The sequence below is a fragment of the Scylla paramamosain genome, chromosome 36 (genome assembly GCF_035594125.1).
Source record: "Scylla paramamosain isolate STU-SP2022 chromosome 36, ASM3559412v1, whole genome shotgun sequence".
NCBI lineage: Eukaryota > Metazoa > Arthropoda > Malacostraca > Decapoda > Portunidae > Scylla > Scylla paramamosain.
The window spans coordinates 8,341,908-8,364,407 of NC_087186.1; the positions used below are offsets into that span (position 1 = coordinate 8,341,908).

The window sequence follows — 22,500 nt, forward strand, 5'->3', positions numbered from 1 at the left end:
CTATTATCATTGTTACCCCTCGTAATGTGATGAGACATTTCAAAGGTGGTGGTGATGACAGAGAAGTGGTGATGAGTGTTAACGATGGTGATGATACGGAAGAGACAGGGGCAAGAACTAACGTATTGATAGTGATGGTGTAGTGGTGAATGAAAGTCCGGGAGTGATGTTGAAAATAGAGATGATTTGCGATGAGGTAGCTATGAAAACAGTGATGATGTGAGAGTGAAGAATGAAACAGCATAGTTAGGATAAAGGGGCAGTCTGCAATTGGTGATAAGTGATGTCTGGTGGGTGGTGAAAGGTAGTGATGACTGGTAATGATAATGAAGTTAATGAAATTACGGTGATGCTGTGATGGTGAAGAAAGAGACAATTAACTGGTGACGATAAAAAGGGACAATTTGCAAGAGATGAGTGGTGACTGGTGAGTGGTGAGAGATTGTGACTTGTAATGATAATGAGGTAGTTATTAACCCTTTCCTCTTTCTTTACAACCACCTTCAAACACTATACTCGATAAAAACTACAAAATATATTCTTTTTAATTCCTTTCTTTCTTGTAGATAGAAAGATAGCATACATATTTTCTCAGTGCTGTGAATTGTTACCTATCGCTATGAAAGGGTTAAAATCATACTCTTGCTGTGACGACGAGGAAAAAGAAAAAAATAATCCAAAATCGAGTGGTGATAAAGGAACAGTCTGCAGGTGATGAGTGATGAGAGATGAGTGGTGAGTGGTGAGGGTGGTGGTGGTGGTGAGGAGCAGAGCAGAGGCCGGGAATCGAGTGTTCATTAGTTGGATTAATCAGGGTGTGATGAGGAAGGCCGGAACTCTGAAATGGCGTGATGGTGTGATAGTGATGGTGTGTGTGTGTGTGTGTGTGTGTGTGTGTGTGTGTGTGTGTGTGTGTGTGTGGAGGTGAGAAGAAGTGTTGAGTCTATGAATATGTTATGAAAGGAGGGGTTTGAGAGAGAGAGAGAGAGAGAGAGAGAGAGAGAGAGAGAGAGAGAGAGAGAGAGAGAGAGAGAGAGAGAGAGAGAGAGAGAGAGAGAGAGATAATATAACGAACAGGAAATGAAAGAGTGAAGGAGGGAAGAGATTAAAGAGCGAAATGTGAAGGAAAGAGAGAGAGAGAGAGAGAGAGAGAGAGAGAGAGAGAGAGAGAGAGAGAGAGAGAGAGAGAGAGAGAGAGAGAGAGAGAGAGAGAGAGAGAGAGAGAGATTTTGGGAGAGGCTCAGAATTAATGAATAGATAAAATGAAGGAATAACAATGTGAAATGAGAAAGATGAGAGAGAGAGAGAGAGAGAGAGAGAGAGAGAGAGAGAGAGAGAGAGAGAGAGAGAGAGAGAGAGAGAGAGAGAGAGAGAGAGAGAGAGAGAGAGAGAGAGAGAGAGAGAGATGAAGTACGTGGCCAATTAATTATGATACAGAGGGAATGAGAAAATAAGAATAATTACCTGAGGAAGAGAGGAATAAACGAAAGTGGAAGATAACAAAGGGCGAGGAAGAGGAAACAGAAGACGAGGAGGAGGAGGAGGGGGAGGAGGAGGAGGAGGAGGAGGAGGAAGAACAAGAACAGGAACAAGAAGAAGCAGAAGAAAAGAAGAAGAAGAAGAAGAAGAAGAAGAAGAACAGGAGGAGGAGGAGGAGGAGGAGGAGGAGGAGGAGGAGGAGGAAGAACAAGAACAAGAAGAACAAGAACAAGAAGAACAAGAACAGGAACAAGAAGAAGCAGAAGAAGAAAAGAAGAAGAAGAAGAACAGGGGGAGGAGGAGGAGGAGGAGGAGGAGGAGGAGGAGGAGGTGTTTATTTGCTCACACTCATCTTGAGAATATTTGTGGTGAACATTTATTTATTTTTTATATTATGTGTGTGCGTGTTTATTTTTTATTTACTTTTATTTTATTTATTTATTTTTTTTATTTATTTATTTATTTTTTATTCCCCCCTGCCTCAACCTGCTGCTTTTGTTCCTTTGTTCACACACACACACACACACACACACACACACACACACACACACACACACACACACACACACACACACACACACACACACACACACACACACACACACACACACACACACACACACACACACACACACACACACTTTTTAACAGCAACAATAATAACAACAATAACAACAACAACAACTACTACTACTACTACTACTACTACTACTACTACTACTACTACTACTACTACTACTACTACTACTACTACTACTACTCACGCGCCACTCTGAGCTGGAGGGCGTTGGAGTGGCCGTCGCCCTCACTGTTGGAGGCGAGGCAGGTGTACAGGCCCGCGTCCTCCCTCCTGATTGGTGACACTTGCAGTCTTCTCTCGTCCTTCCTCCAGCGGCGCCCTCCTTCCCCGACCACTCTGCCCTGCAACAACACCAGCGCCACCACCATCACCGCCTCTGTTACTCACTTGATTACTCTATGGTTTATATCACGTAAGAACACATGAAAATAAGGGAAGCTGGAATATTTTTTTTTTCGGGCGCACTTCCCCATTAGTTTCAAAAGTCTATTGTTAAAGTTGCATTGGTGCTTATGTAAAGGTGTTTATGCGGTTCTCGTGACAGAGTAACAAGATTTTACAGTATTAAGAGGAGAGACACTCTTGAGAACCCGGCCAGTCATCTCTGTGGCCTTTGAAAATAGTCGTGATAAGAGAGCAAAGTGTTTCTGTTTACTGGCCTGTCAGTCACTGTGGTGCATTGCTGAGCACACCTTCTGTTACAATTGTGTCAAGTTTCAGGTACTTTTATTCACTAGATACTGCTTACTTTATTTATTTATTTTATTTTTATTTGATTTACGACACGTGTTGCCATCAGGTGAATGCCAAAATACCAAACCCAAATTCCTTCGTCAGCAGGCACCGTCTTCACCTGATAGACAAGGGAAACCTGATGTAAAAAAAAAAAAAAAAAAAAAAAAGCTATCGGGCGGATGTGAAAAATCTGACAACGCTTTTTTTTCCCCATACAGCCTGGGACGTGTGTTCCATCTTATTCTGGATGCCTTCAGGGTTTTGTTAAGTTTATGATGATATTTTTCGAAATCAGAGAGTAATCCATCATTTCTAATTATTTCACGGCGCTGGATAGATATTTATTGCATTCCGGCCAATAAGTGATAGAGCGATATTTTCTGAGATGAAAGAGTTATACTCGTACATCACCTCTTCTTATTCTTTCACTACAGAGTGTGGATATTTACTGTATTCAAGAGGGAGGTTTCAAGACACTCGTCCTCCAATATTCGATGATTGTTTTTGACTTCGCTTTGGGGACCGACACTCAACTGGGCATTTTCTTCCTCCTTGGCCATTGCCCCTCGTACATACAAAGAAAAAAAAAAGAATAAATAAAAAAAATGAATAAATAAATAAATAAATGATAAAAAAATAAATAATTAAAATAAATGAAAATAAAAACTACAGGTGACTATCAGAAGTTTAAAATGTGTATTATCGAATGTGTTAACAGGAGAGGGAGAGACGGGCGCTGTATGTCAGTATTAGTTTGTCCCAGGAACCTTGTTATAATGTCACCTTTTTTCCTTCTATCACTCGTTTCGTTTCTGTTTGTTTTTTCTGTATTTCCTCTTTTGTGGACTTATTGTTAAACACCACCACCACCACCACCACCACCACCAAGTTTCTGTTGCTCCTTGTGTTAGGCGTTACTCGTAAACAAACTATTAAAAGGATGCATAGTAAATTGTTTTCTTAAGCGATGAATAGACTTTTTTTCTTTTGGTGGGGGGAGGGGACGGGGATGGGGAGTCCTGTGTGAGTCCACCACCACCACCACCACCACCACCACCACCACATCTCAGTTACTACCTACAGAACGCTTTATATGTGGGCCTAAATGCACTATTAAGAGAGGCACGGCACATACATAACCAAGGTGTTTTCTTAGGGGAGGAAAGAATAGGTCTGGTGTGTACACAGGACCGTGGGTTAATTTTTGTAAGCCTTACCTTTCTTGCTTTGTGCTGGGTTAAGACACACTGGCTGCAGCTAATGCGTCAGTAAGGCATAGGAGAGAAAGTTTATCAGCCTAATTATGCCATCAAAAGGAGTAATTACCATGTTATATTGTTCATTAAAGCCAGGAGGGACACCAGGTAGGCCTATCCGTCTTAGAATCGATCGTTTACGCCTCTTTCTTGCCGCACTGAAGGCCTAATTGATCCCCGCGCAGTAAGCAGACTTTACAAGCTTACTTTACGATCTTACAATGGCGGGAGTTTCATCTTCATTACGTTATACAGGCCAGTTAGCCCCGTGGATCCCGCCTGGTCAGCCCATAACTGTAATAGGCTTAGAGAAACTTGGAAAATGGGTAGATCTAAAAGTAGGTCTTGGGGAAGAGGAGGCGGGGGAAGAGGACGCGGGCCATGTAGTGGTGGTGGTGGTGGTGGTGGTGGTGGAAGTTTAATTTTCTTGAGGCTTGCGTCAGATAATCTGGTAGGGCGCGTGTAAAAAGTTCCTACTTAATTTAGTGAGTAATCTGAGTAAATTTATGGGTACACAGTAAGCCTTCTTAACCTTTAGGATGAGGGAAGAAGATGCCTGTCTCGTCAAGGCAACGCAGGGGAAGTTTGTCTTGCTGAAGGAAGGAAGGAAGGAGGGGAAGATGATGATGAGAGCATGAGGAGGAGGACGAGGGGAAGGAGGAGGAGGAGGAGGAGGTAACTTTACACAGCTGTGGGGGACAGGCATACAGAGATACACACACTTAGGTGAGGGGAAGGAGGGGAGCGAAGGGAGGGGAGGGGAGGAAGGTAAGGTAAGGTAAGAGACATGAGTGAGATGGACTAAGGAAGGGAAGGAGGAAAGGTAAGAGAGTGAGGAGGTAAGGGAGGGGAGGGAAGAGGTAAGGGAGGGGAAAGAGGTACGGTAAAGGAGGAAAATAAGGGAGATAAAAGGTAAGAGAGAGGAGTGAAGGACAGCAAGAGGGAGGAGGGAGGTTAGGTCACAGAGGGGAGAGTGGTAAAGTAAGAGAGTGAGGGAGGGGGAGTGAGGGGATACGGGGAAATAAGGTAAGGGAGGGAGGGGAGGAGAGGGAGGTAAGGGATAGAAGGGGAGGGAAGACAATTCTGCTTTTACGTTAGGGATGAGGGGTGAGGGGGGGTAAGTGAGGGGAGAGGCAGAGGGGAGAGTAGAGGCACACACATCAGGGAGAGGGGAGAGAGGGAGGGAGTAAGGGGTGGCTCAGTGTAGAGAGTTTGGGCTTTAGAGGAAAGAAGGGGAAAAGGGAGAGGGGAGAGGGGAAAGTGAGGGGTTCATGCATAGATTTAACACTTGTGGGGATGAGGGACTGGAAGGGGAAGGAGGGGTGATGGAGGGTGACACTAGAATAGGAAATGGGTTAATAGTCAAAGAGAAAAAGAGGAAGGAAGGCAGTTTTGTAGACCATGCATATATTAAACATCTGAGGGGGGTGAGGGGAGAGGTGCTGCAATGTTTGAGTGAAAAAAAAGGTGAAATGGAGTCTGTAGGTAATGGGTGCTGGACGAAGGGGGAGGGGGAAAGGACTGTACATGAGGGGAAATAGGACTAAAGGTGAGGGGAGAGGGGAGGGGGAAGCAGAGGTAATGGAGGATGCCGCTGGAAAAGGGAATTGATTTTCGAGGGGAAGGAGTATTGGAATCGTATATAGGCTTGTAGCGAGGGGAGAGAGGGGGAGAGAGATGGGGGAGAGGGGGGGGAACAACTTACATTGTGCAGCCAGGTCACGTTGTAGGCTGGGGGATGGGCAGTTACGGAGCACAGGAAGGTCAGGTCACTGCCTTCTGTAGCCATGTGACCCGCCTCGCTGCCCACGCCCTGACCTCCGTCCACCGTGATCCTCGCCTCGGGCACGTCTGCGGCGCGGCGGGGAGAGGTTGGTTAGTGTTGCTTGGGTAGTTGGTTAGCTAGTTGGTTAGACAGACAGACAGTTATCTATATATTTAATTAATTGGTTAGTTTGTGAGTTAATAAGTAGGTTAGTTAGTTGGTTTATTCATTCGTTTAGTTAGTTGATTACATAGTTAGATAGACAGACAGAAGTTTATTTATTTGTTAGTTAATTGGTTAGTTTGTTATTAATTGGTAGGTTAGTTAGATAGACATTTATTTAGTTGGTTGGTTGGGTAGGTGACTAGATTGTTTGTTTGTTTGTTTGTTGACTGGCTGGTTGGTTAGTTTAAAGGTTGGTTAGTTAGATGTTTAGTTAGTTTGTTTCTTTGTTGGTTGCTTAGTTGGTAAGATTGTTGGATAGTTGGTTTGTTGTTTGATTGGGTAGTTGGTTAGTTCGTTGTTTAGTTAATTAGTTAGGTAATTGGCTGGTTTGTTAATTAGATGGTCAGTCAGTCAGCAGGCGGAGCATCCAAAGTTCTGGCCAGCATAATTTCTGTAATAAGAGCTAACTGCAGGCCAGATTTCTGTAACAGATTCAGATTAATACAGGAAAGACTTAACTAAAGCCAGCAGCGTTACACAGCGGTATCTAAAGGTTGCAACACATTACTCGACATTAAGAACCAATTGAATCGTGCAGAGCCAGAAATAAGACGCAGCACCAGTACCTTGCAACACTGGTTATTAAGAAACACTGCACTGTGGAGTTAAATCTCACAACACTCGCGGATGAAGATGACAAGCGTGTGTTCCTCAAGACTAGACTCACAACACACACAGTCCAGCAGACGGTTAAGAAAACAATACGAAAGCGGGCGACTCAACACACACACACACACACACACACACACACACACACACACACACACACACATACAGTAGTAGTAGTAGTAGTAGTAGTAGTAGTAGTAGTTTATTGATCACAGCTTTACAATACTGTCATCACACAGATTCCCGTTCATAGGAACAAAAAGGCAATTTCATAATAGCTCCACTTAACAAAATACTGCAATCATACTACTACTACTACTACTACTACTACTACTAGTAATAATAATAATAATAATAATAATAATAATAATAATAATAATAATATACCACAATGAACAAACAACTTGTCCCTAAAAAAAAAAAAAAAAACAAGCATTTCTAAACCACACAAGGCACATGAAACTCACACAACACAAAACAACTAACACACGTATTAAACACACACACACACACACACACACACACACACACACACACACACACACACACACACACACACACACACACACACACACACACACACACACACACACACACACACACACACACACACACACACACACACACACACACACACACACAAGAAAATACAAGAAAACAAGAAACACGAAATAAGAAGGGGAAAAAAAGGAGGAAGAAGAATTGGAGAGCACAAAAACACAACACAACACACATAAATAAGGAGAAAATAAAGAAGGAGAAGTAGAGAACACAGTACTCAACACAGTTTAACACAACACACATAAATAAGGAGAAAATAAGGAAGGAATAGACGAGGAATAGACAACACCAAACACACATGCACAACACAAACACAACGCAACACAAACACAACACAATATACCCTTGCATACCACACAACACACCACCATTTCCCCAGCACACGCCTTAAGCCAAACCATAACACCAAGCAACACACGGAGCACTGGGACAACACTCGGAGTAAAACCTTGGCCAAAAGTGTTTTCCTGAGAGTCTTTCTTGCGGCAAAACACTGCACGCTGGTGAAATGTCATGTGGGGGGGAGGGGGGAGAAGAACACCCTGAGAAACCCGTGGCATTGTGAGCGAGAACGGGAGGGTGAGGATGGAGGTCAGAGAGAGAAAGAGAAAGAGAGAGAGGGGGGGGGGGTGGACGGAGGAGGAGTACATGTGAGTAAAAAAAAGGAGAAATAAAAGAAAAGCAAGAAGGGAATGAAGGTCAGAGGAGAAGGAGGAGGAGAGGAAGAGAGAAGTAACGTGGGAGAGGAGAGAAAAGGAGAAAGAAAAGAGAAGAGGGTGTCAAGGAGAAGGGAAGAAGGAAAGTGCCCGTGGGAGAAAAGGAGGGAAGAGAAGAAGAAAAGAGAGAGGAGAAAGGAGGTCAGATGAGGAGGAGAGAAGAAGATGAGAAAGAAGGAGGTCAGAGGAGGAGGGAGAGAGACAGTACACGTGAGAGAGGAGGAGAGGAAGGAAGAGGAGGAGAAAGGAGGAAGGAGGAGGGAGGAGGGGAAGAGGCCTTAATGGAATCACTAATGACTGCAAACATAAGCACTTAAAGGTTGTGCTGCGAGACTGTCCCTTGTTGAATGTGTGTGTGTGTGTGTGTGTGTGTGTGTGTGTGTGTGTGTGTGTGTGTGTGTGTGTGTGTGTGTGTGTGTGTGTGTTTGTCAGTCTGTACCTAAAACCACCACCACCACCACTACTTAGTATAGACAAGTGCGTGACGGGCCCAGATAATATTGGCAGAGGAGAGTGACCACCCAGCATGCACCGGTTTCGCGGCGTCAACTTACGGTACATTGTGATGGTGACGGACAAGTCGGTGATGTTGGCCGCCACCTGAGTATTGGCGTGGGTGGTGAGGCGGCAGGTGAGGCGGGCGTGGTGGTGGTGGGAGGAGAGGGTGGCAATCTCAAGGATGTTGTGTACTGTCCCCACTCCACCCACTGCCCAGGACGACTCCACCTCCACCCCGTCTATCAGCCACACCAGGGACTCTACCTTGGCTCCACCTGCGGCAGTAGAAGGAGGATGGGTGGTGTTTTCTTCATGCTTTTGTATATATATTTTTTTGTCTTGGCCTGTTTGTCTTTGTTATGAAAATGTAGGATATTGTTACTACTACTACTTCTACTACTACTACCCACTACATACTACTACTACTACTACTACTACTACTACTACTACTACTACTACTACCCACTACATACTGCTACTACTACTACTACTACTACTACTACTACTACTACTACTACTACTACTATCACAACAACCATTACTACTGTCCTACCACTACCACTACAAGAGAAGAGGGTATCAGAGGAGAAGGGAAGAAGGAAAGTGCCCGTGGGAGAAAAGGAGGGAAGAGGAGAAGAAGAAAAGGGAGAGGAGAAAGGAGGTCAGATGAGGAGAGAAGAAGCTACTACTACTACTACTACTACTACTACTGCTGCTGCTGCTGCTGCTGCTGCTGCTGCTGCTGTTGCTAAGAGTGGACATGTTAGGCTTGTTATGAAGATGAAAAATGATAGTGAATAAAACATGGATGACAGGAATTGACAATGACCTGGGAAAAAGATAGTGAGGGGCCAGAAAATGATGGTGCTTGACAGATGATAATGAAAAATAATAAAGCACTCCGCGTATCAATAGACGGCAATGACAAGATAAAATTAGTGAAAGACTGAAAAAAAGGATAATTAGAGCAGTACAAGCGGACTATATAGGGGAGAGAGAGAGAGAGAGAGAGAGAGAGAGAGAGAGAGAGAGAGAGAGAGAGAGAGAGAGAGAGAGAGAGAGAGAGCTAATGAAACAGCGGAAAGCGAAATGTTTAATATGGTAAGAAAATAAAACGAATAAAAGAGGGAAAAGAGAAAGAGAGAATGAGTAAATGAGAAAGAGAGGAAGAAAGAGATGTGCGTGATGGTGTGATGGTGTGAATTCACCTTTGGTAGATGATGGAAATGTGTTGTGAAAATATGTGATAATGATGGTGGTGATGGTGGTGGTGGTGGTGGTGAGGGCTGCAGGAGAGAATGTAAATCTTCCTCACTTACATAATGGGCTTTTTTGTGGTGCAGATGGACTCAATTATCGTCGCTAATTACAAATGCGTCAGTCAACCCTTTAAATTTATTCCTGGTAGCACAGTGGATACATTTTTATAAGCGTCCCACTCGTTACCTGCTGCCTAGTCACTGGTTACCTTGCTTAGTCACTCTACCTGCTGTCTAGTCACTCTTACCTGCTGCCTTGTCACTGGTTACCTTGCTTAGTCACTCTACCTGCTGTCTAGTCACTCTTACCTGCTGCCTTGTCACTTTTACCTTGCCTAGTCACTGCTTACTTTACCTAGTCATTCGTTACCTGCTGCCTAGTCATTGGTTACCTTGCTTAATCATTTGTACCTACTGCCTAGTCACTGTACCTGGTCTTACTCCCTCCCTAGTCACTGGTTACCTGCCCCCTCCCCCCAATAGTCACGCGGCGCCTAGTCATGCCTCCCTGGTCCTTGAAATCTGGTAATTGCTGGACACTTAGAAGGAAATGGCACAGAAATTAGATAAGCGGGAGTCCCTGGAATAGACGGGTGGGTAATAGAGATAATGGTGGTGATAATGGTCGTGTGGTGATGGTGGTGGTAATAATGGTGATGATGATAATGGTGGTGATGGTGATGATGGTGGTTGTAGTGGTGGTGATGGTGGTGGTGATGGTGGTAATGGTGGTGGTGACAATGGTGGTGATAATGGTGGTGATGATGATGATGATGGTGACAATGGTGGTGATAATGGTGATGGTGGTGATGGTAGTGGTTATGAAAATCATGGCAGTACTTTTTTTTGCAGTCTATTTTAAATCCTAGATAACTTTATTCTGGTATCCTATTATCCTAGTGTCCTAATTATCCTAGTACTATCCTATTCCTATCCTGCAACTCCTAAACCGTATCCTGTCATCCTGTCTTCCTAACACTCTACAGCTGCTAAATAACCTTATCCTATTACCGTTCAACTCTACATGACCGTATCCTAGAATCCTACAGCTCCTCGTATTCTTGTATCCATAACTCTTTATAACCGTATCCTAAAATCCTATAACTCATAAATAATGTAATGTCCTGCTATGCCAGTATCCTTTAATTACTAAACTGCATAAACAGCAGTACAATAACAACAATACAAACAACAATAACTACATAAACAACGTATCCTACAATAACAATATCCTTCTAGTAGTATCCTAAGTATATCTAAGTATCCATTTGCTACATAACGGAATTCTAATATCCTACAACATCCTTACCCATATATCCTGTTACTACATAATTGTATAGAGTCCCACAACAACAATATTCTACTGGTAGTATCCTAAGACAACCTTACCCAGGTATCCTACAACACACAACGGTATCCTATTGTCCTACAACAACAGTATCCTAACATCCTACAACCTTTACCCAAATATCCTACAGTCCTGCAGCAGTAAACACTTTTTATAGCCTTTGTCCTTCACCCTACACGCCTTTCGTCCCTTTCCTCCCATGCCTCTCCTGTCTCCCTCTCCCTCCATTACCTACCAGTCCCTTGCCGCGGCGCCCTTCCATAACTCACCATGACGCGCCCTGCAGGAAAGCCTAAGATGGGATCCCTCCTTGAAGGGTCCCAAGGCCGCCCCTGCCTGGACTGAACGTTCGGTCGAGTCCAGGATTTCCAGACCAGTCACGGTTTCTGTTGGAGGGAGAAGAGAGTGAGGGAGAGTGAGGGAGTGAAAAAGAGGGACAGGTGTGTGTGCAGAGAGGGAAGATGTGTGTGTGTGTGTGTGTGTGTGTGTGTGTGTGTGTGTGTGTGTGTGTGTGTGAAAAGGGAGGTCAAAGAGAGAGAACAGGTGTATGTGCAAGAGGTATAGGTGTGTATGTGAGGGGAAACTAGGGTGTGTGTGTGTGTGTGTGTGAGAGAGAGAGAGAGAGAGAGAGAGAGAGAGAGAGAGAGAGAGAGAGAGAGAGAGAGAGAGAGAGAGAGAGAGAGAGAGAGAGAGAGAGAGAGAAAGTGTTTTTTATTTACCTTCATGTAAGTAATTTGTCTTTTTAATCACATTTTAACGATTACATTGCGGAAGATTAATTTAGTACATTATTTGATCTATTTGTGTACATAACAGATATAGGAGTGCGTGCTGGCTTGTGTGTGCATATGTCCGTGTGTGTGTATATGTGTGTGTGTGTGCAGTATCAGGAAGGCAGGGGTAACAGAAGTGAGGCATAAAATCTGTCAGGAGTGTAATGTATAGACGTGTATGGAGGAGGAACGAGAGATAAGGAGCGTGAGGACCCAAGTGAAATGAACATAAGGCAGCGTGAGTGTAATCTGAAATAGACGGAGGAGGAACAGATAGGGAAGAGGACTCATTAAGAAGCGGTGAGAGAGAGAGAGAGAGAGAGAGAAGGAACCGTAGTAAGAAAAAAAGTAAAGGTAAGGGAAAAAGGTAAAGAAGTAAAGGAAGATAAAAGGAGAAGAAAAGAAAAATGGTGATAGGAAAGGAGGGAAAGTAAAGAAAAAAAGGAAAAAAGGAGAAAAAGAAAAGGTAACGCAGAAAAGGAGGAAAATTAATAGGGGGTTAGAATTAGTAGGAGGAAAATTTAAGGAAAAAATTACCTAAAGGCGAGATTGACAAACAGACAGACAGAGACTGATAAAAAGACATGGAGACACAGAAAGAAGGTATGAGACAGAGAAACAGAGAGACAGAGACAGAAATACACAGGAAAACAGAAAGAAGGTAACAGACAGACAGAGAGACAAGGAGACAAGATAGAAAGACACATTAAGGTAACAGACAGACAGACAGACAAACAGACAAGATAGAAAGACACAGTAAGGTAACAGACAGACAGACAGACACAAAGACATACAGAAATAGAAAAAAAGGAGACGCAGGGAGACACAGACAGACAAAGATGCAGAGACAAAAACAAAAAGACACGGAAAGGAGATAACACACAGACACACAGACACACAGACAGACAAAAACCACACAAGAACACAGAAAGAATATAACAGGCAGACAGACGAGCACAAAGGCAGATGGAAATAAGAAGACAGAGAAACAGAAAGAAGGAAACAAACAGACAGACAGATAAAAAGACACTGAGACGCAAAAAGATCACACACACACACACACACACACACACACACACACACACAAATAGAGACACTCACCGGAAGTAAAATTAAACGAACCGATGGATGGATGACACTATGAGTCGCGAGTAATTAAGAATGCATAATGAGAGAGTGAAACGGGAGCGCTTTCATCATTATATCGACATTATGAGGTGAGGACGACACTAACACGCCCGCCAGCCGCCCATCGCCAACCACACTACCACGCAAACACGCGGATTTATATTGCCGAGGTGGGGGGAGGGAAACAAATATTGAGGGTGTAATTGTGAGAGAGAACAAATGTAGAGAACACTTAATGGCTGGGGAGAAAGGTACACACACACACACACACACACACACACACACACACACACGCGAGGAAGGATATAAGGAAATATTTAATTACACCGGAAAAATAAAACAGACTTGTAAATTGCTTGAGGAATGAAAGGCACAAAAGACTCGTAACTGTTTTGTTGTTGTAAAAGAATGAAAAGAGAGACGAAAACGAGACACGAAATAATTTACTGCTGGAATATAACAACGTCTTTCTTCTTTAAATATGATGAAGATGGAATAGTGGGAACACAGTGTTTAGATTTGGGCCAAGATAAAAGAACCGCTATGTTATAATTGGAGAGAGAGAGAGAGAGAGAGAGAGAGAGAGAGAGAGAGAGAGAGAGAGAGAGAGAGAGAGAGAGAGAGAGAGAGAGAGAGAGAGAGAGAGAGAGAGAGAGAGAGAGAGAGAGAGAGAGAGAGAGAGAGAGAGAGAGATTCCACACCGTTTAATCATCGTATTTTCTTGAATTGCTTGACATAAAAATGATAAATGGAAGGACTTAAACAAAACACCAAGGATGAAGGGAGACAAGGAAAATGATAAATAGAAGACAAGGAAGAGATGAAAAGAAGAGAATAAAGAATAAGGAAGAATAAAGAAGAAAGAAGAGAGGAGTAGCTTCACACACACACACACACACACACACACACACACACACACACACACACACACACACACACACACACACACACACACACACACACACACACACACACACGTAAGAACTCATTAAGGTGGATACTGTCTTTTTTTTTTTTATTTGAGAAGCAGCTGTGCATTTTTTAAACTTTTTTACTCTTTTCTTTTTTTGTGGGGGGAAGGGGAGGCAAGGCTAATTAGGTCTCGGCTTTTTAATGACAGCCGACAGAGTGATTTAAACCTTTCAGTGATTAATTATACTCACGTTGCCCCCCCAAAAAAAGGATGTTAGTTATGGATTTGCCAGGTCTCTCTCTCTCTCTCTCTCTCTCTCTCTCTCTCTCTCTCTCTCTCTCTCTCTCTCTCTCTCTCTCTCTCTCTCTCTCTTTTGTTTATTCCATCCCGTTTAACATTTCTTTCCTTTCCTTGCAGGCGGGAGAGGAAGCGCCACGAGCAACAGCATTAGTAGAGGTACGTACAGTCCACTCACCGTTCACAAACTCTCCCTCTTTCCTTGCCATTCACTACCCACACTCACTGCCCTCACTCACGACCCACCTGTGCCTATTCACCTACAAGCTAACTACACACACACACACACACACACACACACACACTATCCTTTGACGCGTCCCGTACCGTTTACCGTTTCTCTCACTGCTTCGCCCTTACTCTCACCGCCACTCTCCTCTCACTCACCTTGCACGCTCAGCAGCAGCCTCTGTGTCCAGGTCTGAGAGAGGCGGTAATGGACGCGGCACCTGTATTCCGCCGTGTCCTCCAGCGTTACTTTCTCCACCACCAGCGCTGACCCGCCTCGCTCCAGTCTCACTCGGCCGCTCCTCAGGTCCTCCTTGTTCACGCCCCCCTCCTGCTCGCTACCGCCGCTGCCGCCCCTGCTGCCGCCGCTCCCCTGCTTGTCCTCACTGCCGCTGATAACGTTCGTGTCTCTGTTAGTGTTCGGCGATTTTCTCGGTGTGTTCTGCTTACTGACTGCTGCTCTGCTCCATCTGCTTCTGCTCGGTGGTGGTGGTGGTGGTGGTTGTCGTCCCCATATGATTGTGTTCCGTGATCTGCTTATACTTCTGCTTTTTCCGTCTGCTCCGTCTGGGTGTTTGTCGCCTCCCCCTGCTGCGCCTACCTCGACATCTGCTGACTATTTGCATTTTACACCTTCTGCCTGCCTCCCTCCTGTGTCTGCTGATGTGCGGCTCTGTTCCCTTGTAATACCTGCTGAAGGGACCCTCTAGTTCCCTGCTGACGCTTCCGGCTCCATCTGCTTCTGCTGACGGACCTGCTTTTCCTCCTCCTGATGTGGTTGGAAGCCTGGTGGGTGATGGCGCGCCTGCTTCTTCTGCTGACGGCGCTGTTGCCTGCTCCGTCAGTATGTTCCGATCGAGCGTCAAAGCTAATGATGAAGGGAGGGAGGGACGGGAGGGGGAGGAACGGGAGGTGGCAAGATGGAAGGAATAGGAGGCGGAGGAAGGGAGGGAGGGAGCGATGAGAGGTAGTAATGTGGGAAGGAACGAGAGGAGGAGGAGGAGGAGGAATGGAGGAATGGAGGGAAGATGAAAGGGGTAGCAGTAAAGAGAGAGGAGTGAGAGCGAGAGGGAAGGAGAGAAGGAGAGGGACAAAGAGGGCGGCACGGAGGGAGGAAAGGAAGAAAAGTGAGGAAGAGGGAAGAAGGGAGAGGAGGGTAATGGAAGTGAGCGGAAGAGAGAGAGAGAGAGAGAGAGGAGAGAGGAGAGAGAGAGAGAGAGAGAGAGAGAGAGAGAGAGAGAGAGAGAGAGAGAGAGGTAATGGAGGTGTAGGGAAGTGAGCGGAAGGAGGGATGGAAGCAGGAAATGGGAGAATGGAGGAAAAATATTTGAGAAAGGAAGGAGGAGAAAAGTGAAGGAAAAGGAAGAGGTGAAGTGCGGTAGGGAACGGAGAGAGAGAGAGAGAGAGAGAGAGAGAGAGAGAGAGAGAGAGAGGAGAGAGAGAGAAGAGAGAGAGAGAGAGAGAGAGAGCGAGGAGAGAGAGAGAGAGAGAGAGAGAGAGAGAAAGTAATTAAGAAAATGGAAAATTAAGGAGGATGAGGAGAAGATAACGATGCAGAGAACAAACGAGGAGGAGGAAGAGGAGACGAGAACATGAAGATGAAGACGAAGCAAGATGAGGAAGAGGAAGAGGAATACGACGACGAAGAGGAGGAGAAGGAGAAGGAGACATCCAATTAATTACGTGAATATACCTGTACCTCAAGAGCTCATCATTAGCACCTGTTTGCCGCGCGTGTTTGTCTCACCTGCAAGGACGTACCTGAGGAAAGGGCGCGAGGTGTTGTTTAGATACCACAGCACGAGGTTGGCAGTGTCGTCTGGGTGTGGCCGGATACTGGCAGGGAAGTGTGGCTGTGTCTCCTCTGCTCACGCTTACCGCCACCAAGGGACCTAATGAGAGAGAGAGAGGGAGAGGTAGGGGCTAGGTCATACAGGAAGACGTATACATACAATAGACGTATTGTTGCAATGGTAAGGTGTCTTCATAGCGCCAGGGAAGTGAGGGTCAAATATCAGATGTGTGTGTGTGTGTGTGTGTGTGTGTGTGTGTATGTGTGTGTGTGTGTGTGTGTGTGTGTGTGTGTGTGTGTGTGTGTGTTTGAGGTACGCGTATTTATTGTAAGCGTGTTGGTGTGTTTTTGAGTGTGTACAGGTGGAGGGTTATTTAGTTAGTTAGTGAGTTGGTTAATTAGGTACATGGATAGTTATTTAGTTAGTTAGTTATTTAGTGCGTGTATTTGTTGTTGTTGTTACTTTGTTGTTATTTTTATTATTATTATTATTATATTATTATTATTATTATTATTATTATTATTATTATTATTATTATTATTATTATTATTATTATTATTAATCTTGTTTTCATTGTTGTTAGTAGTAGTAATAGTTGCAATAGTAGTAGTAGTAGTAGTAGTAGTAGTAGTAGTAGCAGCAGCAGCACCAATGTTATTATCATTTCTTATTTATTTATTTTATTTTATTTTTTGTTTTGTTTTGTTTAGGGGACAGTGTGAAAACTAATTATTACGCGTATTTCATCCCAGTTAAGTATCACACACACACACACACACACACACACACACACACACACACACACACACACACACACACACACACACACACACACACACACACACACACACACACACACACACACACAACATTTATTACTCCTTCGTGTGATGTATATTTGCATTTTCTCATTCCTACACACACACACACACACACACACACACACACACACACACACACACACACACACACACACACACACACACACACACACACACACACACACACACACACACACATTCATACATTTCACTCCCCACTTCTTTCCTCCTCTTCTTTCTCCTCCTCCTCCTCCTCCTCCTCCTCCTCCTCCTCCTCCTCCTCCTCCTCCTCCTCCTCCTCCTCCTCCTCCTCCTCCTCCTCCCTTCCTCTTCCCCACAATCATCCCAGCAAAGCGCACGGTTTCAGTTGTAATTTACTAATATTTGCTTCTTTCCTCCTAAAAATATTGAACAAATTACTCCTGTTATGAACTGTGCGTCAGGTTAATGAGGTTTACAGTTGGCAAGGTTGTTAAGGAGGGGATTGTGGTGATGGTGGTTGTGGTGAGATGAATTGCGGTAATGATGGATGATGCTTTGGTGGTGGTAGTAGTGGGGGTTATGGTGGTGATTATTATTGTTATGGTGATGATGATGATGATACTGTGATGATAAAGGTTTAATGTCTCAGTTACTTCTGCTTGGCTCGAGATGGTAGTGGCTGGCGCGAACAGAGTCTGGGATGCACAAACTTGGGTATAGGTAGTGTTTTGTGCATTTATAGCGTGGTTATATGTTGCAGTAGGAGTAGCAGGAGGAGATGTATAAGATGATGATATAGACACTCATGAGCTACGTAGGACAGTGTTGTATATAAGGAGTCACTGAGATCGACATTACCGCTTCGTTGTCATGTCTGGCGATTGTCTTAAGCCACAGCGATGAGTCAAGTCTGCTGTGTGTGTGTGTTTTAGTGTTGATGACGAAGTATTTTTCCTAAGGTGTCACTGGGATGATGATAAAGATGATGGTAATGATGTTGATAATGAATGAATGATAATGGTGATGCTGTTGCTTATCGTGATGATGGTACAATATGTATTTCAAATGATTTCAAACACCGGTACATCTTCAGGTCCTTGCTAGTCTGGTGACACTTGGCAAACCACTACACTATCAATAATAATGAAGGAAAAGCTAACTACAGTATACAAGAAAGGTGGTGGTGGTGGTGGTGGTGGTGATAGTGAAAGTTAATTTACTCTGGAGATTAAGTTTGATAATGTTGACAAAATTAAAAGCTGTGATGAGAATGGTGATAGTCTTGGTGGTGGTGGCGGTGGTGGTGGTGGTGAGTTTAATCTTGCAAGTAGTTTGGTAATGTTGGTGGAGAGTTGTAGTTATGGTGGCAGTGCAGTTGTGGTTATGGGCCAGGTATGGTGATATAGGTGTTAATATTGCCAGGGTAGTGGTGGTTGTGGTAGTAATGACGGTAGTTCTGACAGTAATGGTGCTTATAATGGCAGTAATTGTGGTGATGGTAGTTTTGGTGTTGGTAATGGTAGTAAAGATGGAATAATAATGGTAATGCTAGTAATAATAATAATAATAATAATAATAATAATAATGGCACTGATTATTTTGATTGTGGTAATGATAGCAAGGGTGATTATATCGACAAGAGTGGTAGTAATGAGAGTTATAAAGATAAAAATTATAGTAATGATGATAATAATTGTAGTAAAGATAACTGGATTGATGGTAATGATAGTAATGATAATTGTCAAGATATTAATGATAGTTAATAATACTAGTAATGACAGTTATGATGATAGTGATAGAAATTGTGATAATAATGATAACAATAATAATAATGATAATGATGCAAATAATGATATCAATGGTAGTGTTGATAGTTACACCGACACGAGTAGTAATGGTGATGATAATGACAATAATGGTGGTAACAGTGATAGTAGAGATTCAAATGACAGTGGTAATGATAGTTATTCTGACAATAACAATACACAATGGATATCAGTGTACAGTAATGTTACGTAAGAATAATAATGGTGTTCATACAGTGCACTAATGACTCTATCTAAAACTTGTGTTGTTATGGGGGATGCTTTTTTTTTTTTTTTTTGTATATTTAATGTAATTTTTTTTTTCCAGCATGACTCGCAAAAGACAGGAGCTCGTAATTAAAATCGTAAATATACACGGAGCTTTTAACCCAATCACATTTTCTCCTCATTTCGATGTAAAAAAAATAATGAACGTTTATTTGGATCTTTTTTTTATTACACTCCTGCGTACGTATTTTTTGGGGTAATTTAATATACCGGTAACTAGGAAATGTATGTACGTGCGTAGCTTGAATTTCGCTATGATAAATATTATGCTTTTTTCATTACGAGAATTTTCACTCAGCTGTTGTTATTTGTCCCTCGGTGTGTGTGTGTGTGTGTGTGTGTATGTGTGTGTGTGTGTGTGTGTGTGTGTGTGTGTGTGTGTGTGTGTGTGTGTGTGTGTGTGTGTGTAGTTGGGAAGGTAGGGAGGGAATTATGTGCGAATGTATGTCTATGTATGTTTTTGGCTAGTGTGTGTGTGTGTGTGTGTGTGTGTGTGTGTATAGGTCGGTAGGTATGTGTGAATGTGCGTGCGTGCGTGCGTGTGCGTGTCTTTTCCAGCTGATAGGCGGTCAAGTCCTTCCCAAAACTCTGCACACATTCATGACGTCATCCAGTTGCTACCTTGAAAATTCCACCCGTATCTTATTTCAGTCCCACCTTTACTGTCGTCACTCATTTGTTTTTGCGCGCATGCAATTTCCGTCAACTATTATTTTGCCTTTGTATTTTGTCCTTTGCCTTTGTGCCTTCCTCCTACGTGCACTGTGTGTCTTTCTGTGTGTGGGACCTGTGTGTATGAGCATGTCTGTGTCTCTCTCTGTGCCTCTCTGTGTCTCTGTGTCTCATCAGCGTGAATCTAGCGGTCGTGTGCCAATCAACTCCACAAGCCTCAAAATAAAAGTTCAGGTATTAGATCTGAGTCAGGCGATTCACTGCTCCCAGAGAATCTTGCCTTAAAAAAAGATAAATAAAAAAAAAAAAATGCTGAAAACTGTCTCTGTGTCACTGCAATTCACTTTCACTAATTGCTTCTTTGAATGACTCGAGCCCCTGGGAATTAACTGAGAATTGTTTACTAAAGGTGGTTGTTAAGAAAGGCATGTGTGTTTTTGTTTTTTTGTTTGTTTGTTTATAGAGGAAGCTTCCGTGATGGGTTAATGGGTGTGTGTTTGTGTTGAATGTGATGGTGGTAGTTATAGTAGTAGTAGTAGTAGTAGTAGTAGTAGTTGTTGTTGTAATTATTTGTAAACAGTTAAATTAAATGTATTAACTTTCTCTTTATTGTCAATGTATTTTACTTTTGTTTAACGTTAATGACAAACTTTTTATAGTAGTAATTATCTCTCTATAAGTTGGGTATTGTAGTAGTAGTAGTAGTAGTAGTAGTAGTAGTAGTAAAAGTAGTTGTAGTAGTGGCAGCAGCAGAAATAATAGCAGAGGTAGTGTCAAGTTTCATGCAGTGGTGGAAGTAGTAGTGGTACTGGTAACGTTGTTGTTGTTGCAGTAGTATTGGTAGTAATGGTAGCAGCATCGGTAGTGTTGGCGTGGTGGTGATGGTGGCGGTGGTGATAATGAGAGCAATAACACAGCAGCAGTATTAGACTATGGCGGGAAGTTGTGCTGGTTAACAGTAGTAATACCAGAGAGAGAGAGAGAGAGAGAGAGAGAGAGAGAGAGAGAGAGAGAGAGAGAGAGAGAGAGAGAGAGAGAGAGAAAATAGATGAAGACAATTAAGATAGAATTCGTGTCAGGTGATAGTGATGATGCAGCGAGGCCCGGGATGGTGATCGTGACAATAATGGTAACGGTGAAGAACATGAACTGCCTCACTAACGCTGATGGCGCCGTGATAATGATATTGGTAATGATGGTTACATTAACACTAATAGCAATAACAGGGCTATTACAGACATTCCCGGCCGGCCAATAAGGTTAATGATACTTGTTATAGCAATGGTGGTAGTAACGTGGCGGTTAGTGGAGTTATTGCACCGGTGATAGTAGTAATAGTAGTATGGGGAGTTATAAGAGTAGTAGTGGTAGTAGGTTTAGTAATAGAGATACTGCAATAATAGGAGTAATAGGAGCAATATTAGTGAGAGAAAGAGTCCAGTGACAGTAGTGATTAAACTTAGTAGTAGTAGTAGTAGTAGTACGGGTAGTGATGAGTTTTAAAAAAGTAGGTAATGGTAATAGTGGAAACAATTAGATCAGTAATAGTAGCAGTGATGGAAAAAAGAGGTAAAAGTGATGTAAACAGTTCAAGGAAAGTAGTTAATGAGAGATAATTGTAATTGAAGGCATTTCTGTTGATAGTTAGCAACTGTACCATTACTAATAGGAAGAGTTCTGGTGGCAATATTAGCAGAGCAGCACCAGTAGTAATAGAAGCACCAGGAGGAGGTACTATTAATTAAAAGCAACAATGACTTCAAGACGCTGATAGATATAGCAATGAAACCAGGCATAGTAACAACAATAACGTCAGAAATAGTAACTGGGATAGTACTGAAGGCGATAGTTAACCTAGAAGTAGTAATAGTGGAAGTACCAGGGATTTCAGGGGCGTGAATGGATAAAACAATAGAGGCAGTGGTGATATGTGAGCGGTAGAGTAATAGAAGTACTGGCGGCGAGGGATACCGAGCAATAACATTAAGAAGTACTGGGGATTTCAGAGGCGTTAATGGATTCAGCAATAGAGGCAACCGTAGTAATAACAGAGGCGGTGCTGACAGAGGAGCGCCAAGGGGGAAGTAATACAAGTACTGGCGGCGAGAGATACCGAGCTGCGTATTAAAAGTACCAGTCACTTAGTATTAATAGATATAGCAAAAGCCGTAATGGTGATAACAAGACATAGTAGCAATAGAAGAGCGCTGCAAGAGTAACGGAGATACTAGCGAACAGTAAACCTAGAAATAATGTTGGTTTCAGAGGTGTTAATGGACATGACAAAAGCGGTAGTAGTAATAACAGAGGTAGCGGTGACAGAAGAGAGGTAGAAGTAGTGGAAGTACTAGAGGCAATAGGTACCAAGTAATAATATCAGAAGTACCGTTGTCGTAATGTTAAGAGATGCAGCAGAAGCGGGAGCAGTAATAACAGCAGCAGGGGTGATAGAAGAGCAGCAGGAGGAATAACCGAAGTACTAGCGAGCAGTAATATTCAAAGTTCTAGTGAGTGCAGTAGTGTTATGAGACAGAGCAGAGGCGGCAGCAGTAATAACAAGTAGTGGCGATAGAAGAGCGTCAGAAGGAGTAATCAAAGTTGCAAGCGGCAGTAATAGCGAGAGTACTTTGGTCTATTCATTCACAGCTCGCTACAGAATCCTAAGCTGTCGTTGCAAGCTGCCTCTGATTGGCCGCTGCCCTCACTCACTCTGTCTGCCGCTCAGCACTGAAGCCTTTCCACGTTACAAGTTTTATTTCGCTTCCCTGT

At 43.3% G+C, this 22,500-nt stretch overlaps 1 protein-coding gene across 1 annotated transcript in view; it reads left to right on the forward strand.

Annotated features, from left to right (window-relative positions):
* Positions 1-22,500, forward strand: part of LOC135090763 (protein ABHD18-like) — a 173,040-nt gene that overhangs the window by 73,626 nt on the left and 76,914 nt on the right. Inside the window, exon 12 of the transcript XR_010262107.1 lies at positions 14,263-14,301. The gene's annotated coding sequence lies outside the window, so the exon portion shown is untranslated. The remainder of the gene's footprint in view (positions 1-14,262; positions 14,302-22,500) is intronic.